This window comes from Dermacentor andersoni, chromosome 1 (assembly GCF_023375885.2).
Source record: "Dermacentor andersoni chromosome 1, qqDerAnde1_hic_scaffold, whole genome shotgun sequence".
In the NCBI taxonomy this organism is placed as follows: Eukaryota; Metazoa; Arthropoda; class Arachnida; order Ixodida; family Ixodidae; genus Dermacentor; species Dermacentor andersoni.
Window position 1 is genome coordinate 86,301,601 of NC_092814.1, and position 8,594 is coordinate 86,310,194.

At 44.4% G+C, this 8,594-nt stretch overlaps 1 pseudogene; it reads right to left on the reverse strand.

Moving 5' to 3' along the window:
• Positions 1–3,342: 3,342 nt before the first annotated feature.
• Positions 3,343–3,522, reverse strand: LOC126546502 (U2 spliceosomal RNA; annotated as a pseudogene).
• Between the last annotated feature and the right edge of the window lie 5,072 nt (positions 3,523–8,594).

The window sequence follows — 8,594 nt, forward strand, 5'->3', positions numbered from 1 at the left end:
TAAGGCCCTACTGAGGAACGTGTAAACACCATAGACATCAAGAAGGAGTGGGTACATGATTGGGTATGATTGTGTTATTGGGTACATGAGTTTGTATTATTGTGTGAAATGCAGAGAGCACTGGCCATTCGCGAAAATGATGAAACCGAAATAACAAAAAATAATTAACATCAAAGTAATGGGTCTATTTCTTCGTAGCGCAGTCAAGACACTAACGCACCATTCCTGTGTTTTTTCTGCGACATCATTCCAAACAGACCATGTATTGTAGCGGTTTGGTAGTCATTCTCTGCATGCTATATGTATTAGGCATATACTTATAGCAAGTCTATTAGCGATTCCGTTGACTGGTTGGTAGCCTCATCTTGTAACTCCGCTAGATAAGCTCTGGCTTCTGAAACAATAACCTAAAATGCCGCAGATTCTTTTTTACTGTTTTATGCTCTTACCTTGCTTTGCAATGGCAACATATTAAGACAATTATACCGCTTCACACCAAGCTGAACTGAACAGACGGAACTATGAAGGGGTAATCGTCAATGCCCACTTCGTCGCCGTGTTTCCCCATTCAGTTGCTTACAGGTGCCGGGCTTTGGGGCTCATTTGCTACATCTGGTAAGCTGCAGCGCTGCTTGTCATCTAATGTAGCGGGGCAATACGTAGAAGAGAGGGACGAGTGGTCACAACTCATGAGTGACGCAATCGGGGGTAATGTCAGAATGTTTGCGTTGCCCAGAGTATGGTTTCTGTAAAGCGTGCTTTTCTGCAGCATGACCAGTTGTACGGAAAAGCCGCATAAAACACAAGCGCGAACAGGATTGTTCCAACGACAAGGCACATGCCAGAACACCAACGCGGGCCACATCAACAAAAGCGGACAGACGTGTGTTTACAGAGTTAGAAGTATTTGGGCTGAAACAAGAAAAATTAGCAGTTCATTGCTGTACTCAGTAAATCAGTCCGAGTGGAGTAGCACAGAAGCACACACTGCAAGCTGAGTGCTGTTGCCTGCCCGCCTAATTACTGCGCATTAATAATAAGGACGACTCGCGCAATGGCATCATACCCTGAACAGATATTTCGCACTTTACTCTGACATGTCGTTCGTGGAAGTGTTCCGCCGGGAAATATAGCATAACGTTTTGGCTACTGTCTATGGCAGTACTTAATGCACGGAAATCACTGCGAGAGAGAGCTCGTGCCTTACCTTTTGCTACCAATGCATCGGATTTGCAAAGCACCACAAAGGCGCTTATGTGTTTGATTAGCAATGACCATGGGAGCAACTGGGTTAACACCATAGTGACATGCGGCGCACCTCAACTGAACCACAACCGTTCACCAACGTTCTCTTGAAAGTACTCAGCAGGAATCGTGGCCACGACTTGCGGTAGCCCGTCCTTCGCAGTATGAACTGTTGATAACAGGCCGTTGTGTGCGACGCTGCTTAGACCAATGTATAAGATGAAGCTGGTCTAAAGTCTTGTATTTACGAAGCAAACAGATCGCGGCTCTCCATAGTTTACCCATTCTCTCTGTTCTGAGAATTCCTTTGTGTAGATTTTAGTGAGGAAGATGGCACTACTTGTGCCTACTATTCCTGTAATTTGTATTTTAGCGCTAAAAGCACGAAATTCCTAACACCAATCGAATCATCGTAGCTCCACTGCAATATTTTTATTTATTTCATACTGCAGATCATGTCACAGATCCAAGCAGATCAAATACAGAAATTGATAACATTGGGTCAAAGGTAGCAAACAACAACAACAACAACAACAACAACAACAACAACACATGCCGCATCGCAATGCGTTGTCAGTTATTGTGTCGGCAAATTCCACTCTCTAATGCTACGCAGGAAAAAGGAAAATTTGAATGTGTCACTGCGAGCAAAGTAAGGGGTTAGTGAACCGGGTTGATAGTGACGCGTGTGGCGTGTGGTTAGAAACGATACATAGGGTGCAGGATAAAGCGCCAATGTTTTATTTATTAGCAAGGGAAGAAATTCTCGATGCATATGTTTTCTTGTTTCCAGGAGTTGGATACTGTTATTTTTTATTAGCTCAGACGGTGAATCGAGCGGTGAAAATTTTGAATAAATAAAGCTTACGGCTTTCCTTTGAATTCTTTCAAGTTTTTAATATTGGTTATAGTATAGGGATCCCACACCACGCTTGCATACTCGAGTTTAGGGCTGATTAATGAATTACAAGCCAGCAGTTTAACCTAAGCGGGGGCTTTCGAAAGTTTATTCCGTAAAAGACATAGTTTGCGAAAGGCGGATGAGCATATATTTTCAACATGTGAATTCCAGGAGAGATTGTTTGTAACTGTTACACCTAGGTATTTAAAACTGGAGACTTCATGTAAGGGTGATTGTCCAAAGTGATACCTGTGATTGAAAAGAAGTTTTTTCGTTGACACGCGAAGAAAGCTCGTTTTGTCTTTGTTTAGAACCGTACCCCATTCATGGCACCATGTTAGGATGTTAGTTAAAGAGTTATCTAGGTCTTTCTGGTGATTAGAACATGTAATGTCACGAGTCAGCACGCAATTATCCGCAAACAAACGAATCTCTACGCCAGGCACAACTGTGTGAACGATGTCGTTAATATAAACAAGAAATAATAAAGGGCCTAGTACACTCCCTTGAGGCAAACCAGAAGTAACTGCAAGACCGTCCGACTCCTTTCCATCAATTGAAACATATTGCTTACGGTTAGTTAAATAGTCTGAAATCCAGATAACTAATATTTCAGGAACGTCAATAGTATTTAGCTTGAACATTAATTTATCATGATGGAGTTTATCAAAAGCTTTGCTAAAATCCAATAATATGAGATCAACTTGGTCATTACTGTTTAGGGTAAGCGCGACCGAATGAACAATTCTTGTTGATTGGGTTACTGTTGAGTACCCTTTACGAAAACCATTCTGAAATTTGGACATAATAGAGTGCCGATTCAAGAATCCATTTATGCGATTAGCAATAACGTGCTCAATTAATTTACAGCATGATGAAATTAGGAAAATTGGGCGATAGTTAGTTAACAGCAAACGATCACGTTTCTTGGGTACAGGAACGATTCGGGCAATATGGATGCGTGCTTCGAGTTAGTGTGATCTCTCTTGGGGACAGCTAATGAGCGGCAACTGGGTGCTCAGTTTAAGACAATTTCTCAGGTCTCGGTAATATTAAGCCTAAATATCATGCCGTTCGCTGTCATGGTATCAAGAAAAACCGAGAGAATATCTGTGTTTACAGCAAATCTGTATATGGCTAGGTTCTGGGAAAAATTTCGTGCGCTTATCGAGCCGTGTAAATCGAAAATTTCTCTCCCTACGTGAGCCGATCCTGAAGATAGTGCGATACCGGACCGACCCGCGGCGGAAGTGAAGCAGTCTTTAAGCACTCCGACAACTTGCAAAAATAAGTTTAATATCTTAGGTCCAAATCCAACCCGTATCAGGTATTAAGCTGATGAGAACAGATACTACACTTTGACCCGCGTCAGTCATGTCTGTGTTCGCACTGACCTCTCTTTGTCGGCGTTCCAAGCGCTTGCGTATCACCTTTGCTTTCCTTTCGCTCTTCAGTTATGGCGGTCCCGGAAGCATGCTACCCGCCAGGACCGCGAGGCGGAAAAAAATGCGAACCATCCATGTGCCCCCATCCCGCATAATTGGAATGTTTCACCAAAGCAACCGCCAGGTTTAAGAGGGAGATTGTGGGGAAACAATTTTGTGTGGCCTGTGTTGTGTGTGACCGCTGGTGGTTTTCGAGTGACCTTTTACAACCATTACTGCAACCGCGGGACGTCGACCAGCGCACGGTCGCCATGGCTACGGTGAAGCAGTGCGCGGCCTTGGAGTGCGGTGAGGTGCGTGTCTGTTCTACGTGCCGGGATTTGTTAGTAAAAGGCGTCGTGCCGCGTTTTGCAACAACACATGGGCACGTATACCCCCCAATGCTTCAGCCTCTTCCAAGGCTCAACATCGTGGAGGAGCGACTAGTCGCGACTCGCCTTCCATTTATGTGCACACGGCATTTGACGCACGGCAACGGACAGTTCGCCATTAAGGGTCCGACATACACAGCTTCGCTGGTCATCCACCTTCACAGAGTGGAATGGCTCTGAATTTTCTAAGACTATTAGTAACGAACCACTAAATTGTTTTTGGCGTTTGTATTTGCATGAACACTTCGAAATGGCTACGAGACGCTATTTATTTTCATCTTTACGTACTATTTTATTCGAGCCCCTTCGTAGTTTAACTTTTTTCACTGGAATAAGGGGTGGTTCTTTTGCATTTAGCCACTCAGAATGCTGTACTGAGGATCTCTTGCCAACAGGGCCAAACGCTGCAATCTCTCTGCGAGTGGCACGGCGACAAAATGATATAAAAGCTTCCTGCTTTAGGACAAGATATGAAAAAAATGATAGGTGGAAATGGTTCATCCCTTCAGCTTCTGCATCATGGTTATCATAAGTGCTCAAGAAAATTCGTGCATAACTTACGATGTAAACAGAGCTGTTCTTGTTGTCTGCATGAGTTTGTGGGTACATTCTTACACAATGAGGATGATAATTTGATGCCCTGCTTTGCACCGCCACTCATTCACTTAGTGGTAACGCCGTACATAAAAGAAAGAAGAAAATGAATAGGTAGGATAGCGAGAATAAATGGTCGGTTGGCTATGCTGTACTAAGGGAAGAGTAGAAAATAAGAGGAGAAGGGGAAGGGTAGCATCAAAAAATGAAAGCGAGAGAGAGAGAAATAACCTGTCCGGGCGCGCGCTGTGAGGCGCTTTAGAATGTTCATAGCCGTTCATACAATTCCAGTGCTTAAGAAAAAGAAAAAAAAAAGATAGAAAAGATAAGAAGAAAAAAAAAAACAAAAAAAAAAATGGGCGGACCCTATGTTGGGACGAGGGTGCCCAGTGTGCCAAGCGTGGTGGAACGTGCTGTTATTTTCGCACAATGGAGCGAGAACACTTGCAGTGAAAGTGCGGCATCGTCTCTTAACACCCGTAGGCTTCAACTTCGGCACCACTGGCGATTCTAATGAGGGAGTATGCATTTGTGTCTGATACCCCACGCCATAGGCGACATAACAGCCACGCGTGCTAAGCTGCACGGAAGGAGGATATGTAGTGGGGATTCAGGGAACGAATCCTCTGGTTTGTGAAGACAGCCGAATCACACTGGTCTCACATGCAAGCGCGTTAACGTTTAGCTGCTGCATCGGCGCCGCAAAAGAAGATAGCAACGCTGTTAGTATTGTCACGAGCAGATCGGGTGGCTGCGCCTGATTGGTCATTTCCAATGACACATAAATGATGCATAATGCGATACAGAAAGTGTCCTAGCTGCACTTCTGCGGCGGCTTTGGAGCGGAACTGCCGACGCACTTAAAGCGTGAATCCTGTACGAGAAGCTTATCGGGTATGCATTCAGTACATTGCCGAGAGTGCAGTGCATGGTTATCTTGGCGCGAAGGCAAAGCGAGTAGTGATTCACTGAGGTCACCCACCAGACGGAGAATAAAGGCAGCTCATCAAGCTTGAGAGCGTACTGATTACTGACCGTAACCCGATAAAATTCAAACAACTAATATCAAACCATCTTTGCTGAGAATCACGTTAATATGCCGCCCACACATCTGCACCCGTCTCTACAGGGTGTTTCAGCTAACTTTAGCCAGAATTAAAAAAAAATATGCCGATGCACTCTAAGACGACGCAATCAAATGCATGTTGCTCACTTTTGTATGTAGCGTGTCACGCTATTTTTTGTATTTTGCCTAATTAGAGAATTAGTCTAGATTAATTAACCATGTTCTGAAGCAATGAAATAGGCAAAAAAATTCAAATGAGAAAGTTGTAGGGCGCTTTGCAAAACGTTCGATTAGGCAGTTTATAACTTCCTATCTATTAAGTATTAGTGTCTTTCAGCTTACTGTGGGTGCCGGCGAAATAAAAAAAGAAATGCCACATGACATACCCGCTTTCGCGCCGTGTTTGCAGCACTCACAAACTGTCCGCGTACAAACGAACGTAGCATCTAGCACGGCGTGCTGCCGCTTAAAAGGCGACAGGGCAGGGACGAAGGCGTTGGCTGTGCGAATTACGCCAGCGATGTGCTTCCCTCGCGGCGGTTCATGATAGCGATAAGCAGACGCAGTGGCAGCACACCCGGCTCTATGATATGTTCGTTTGTGCACGGAACGCTTGGGAGCAGTGCAATCACGACGCGCAAGCGGGCATGTCACGTGGTATCTTTTTTTTGTAGTTCGCGGGCATCCGCAGTAAGATGAAAAACACTAATACTTAATAGATAGAGAGGCAGAAACTGTTTATTCGGACATATTGCAAACCGCCCTGCAACATTCTAATCGCAATTTTTTTCCTAGCTTCGTTGCTTCAGAAGTTGCTTAATTAGTTCTGACTAATTATGTAATTAAGCAAAATGAATAAAATAGCATGACACACTACACTACACAGAAAAGTGAGCAACATGCATTTGGTCGCGTCGTCTTAGAGTGCATTGCATATTTTTAAACTCTGGCTAAAGTTAGCTGGAACACCCTGCATATGTCTATGTGACGTTTATGTATGTTTATAATAATTCTTACTTGTTACGCGTTCAGGTATCAAGTTTGCTAGTTTTCGAGCGTCCTGTGTACATACGTTTTCTGGGACATCACTTCCACGCAAATTGTCATCTCACTTCAGGCTGACTATGCTTTCTGCTTCTCTTACTGATGTCCCGCCCCCTCTTGTGGAATGCCCCTCAAGGGGCCTTTAATGGTCCAATAAGTGATGATGACGATGATGATTTATTTGAAGCTGGCACACCGCGAACGAGTCTCCAGTTCGTAAATGTAACTGTCATTTATGAGAGGACAGAGATGACAGTTGTGCATGTCAAAGTAGGCGTGTCACTACACAGAAAAAGTGGACATCTCTAGAAGAACTGAGGCGCTGTAACGTCTCCCATAATGCGCTGTAACAACTTTCCCATACTTTTCCAACTACCCCGGTCATGTGCTAATTGTGGGCATGTCTTCCCTGCAAACTTCTTAATCTCATCCGCCCAGCTAACTTTCTGTCGCCCCCCTGCTACGCTTTCCTTCTCTTAGAATCCAGTCCGTAACCCTTAATGACCATCGGGTATCTTCCCTCCTTATTACATGCCCTGCACATGCCTATTTTTTTTCTTGATTTCAATCAAGATGTCATTAACTCGCGTTTGTTCCCTCACCCAATCTGATCTCTTCTTATCCCCTTAACGTTACACCCACCATTCTCCTTTCCATAGCTCACTGTGTCGTGCTCAATTTAAGTAGAACCCTTTTCGTAAGCCTCCAGGTTTCTGCCCCGTAGGTGAGTACTGGTAAGACACAGCTGTTATACACTTTACTCTTGAGGGATAATGGCAACCTGCTATTCATAATCTGAGAATGTCTGCCAAACGCACCCCAGCCCATTCTTACTCTTCTGATTATTTCAGTGTCATGATCCGGGTCCGCGGTCACTATCTGCCCTAAGTAGATGCATTCCCTTACCACTTCCAGTGTCTCATTACCTATCGTAAACTGCTGTTCTCTTCCGAGCTATTCCAATATGTTTCTATTCCATTTCTGCCATTAGCACTCTACGATTGGTCAAACATTTTCGGGCCACGCCCCCTGTATTCGCCTGTCATGCGACGTCACGATAAGTGAAGATATGATATGATATCTGATATTATGTGTGCGCACTGATTATGCATGATTAGGCCGAACAAAACAAACAGTCATTTCCGATTCCACGCCTCTTTCCCCATTAGCCCTCCGTTATTGGTCAAAATGTTTTCGGACTGCGTCCATTTCGTCTGTATGTCAGGCGACGTCATAAAACTGGTAAAACTCAACACGTCAAAGTGTCATCAAAGTGGCGCACTAATGATACATTAATATGCCGAACAAAACTCAATCTGTTTCGGAACTAACGGAGATAAAGAGCTCCGTTCAGAAGCAATAGAAGATGGCTGCCCGCCAACCACTCTGGCACTGGCTACTCGGAAATGCCGGCGAGACAGGATTTATTTGCGTATCACATATTTTTTTTTGCGTGGCAGTATTACGTTTTAGATCCCTTTCGGCACGTATACGACATCACTCTGTCAACTCCTCTTCGTTGAGGACCCGTTTTATGCTGCATTTCTAACTCCCCGTTGCACGCCGCAGCGATTTTCAACCAGCCCGCAAGCTAAGCAAGAGGAAGCGGACCAATCGCTGACGCCGGTACCGCCATCCTCATCGAGTTACCTGCGTTTACTGCGCTACCTCAAACCCACCGGAACCCTCTCGCTTCTGCGTGTTCTTCGCCTGATGTAAGTCAATTATATAAGAAAAACCTGTCAAGGTAGGCAATGCTATTCGCTTTGAATGCAAGCAAAAGTGACCTCCTATAATCGAAAAGAGCATTTGGTTTGACTTTTCAAACAACGCTGCAACTTACCGCCCGATGCTTGCGTCGGTGGCTACGTAAATTTGACGTCAGAACGTTGGAATAAAATCATAATTAAAAATTAAATTTTGGGGTC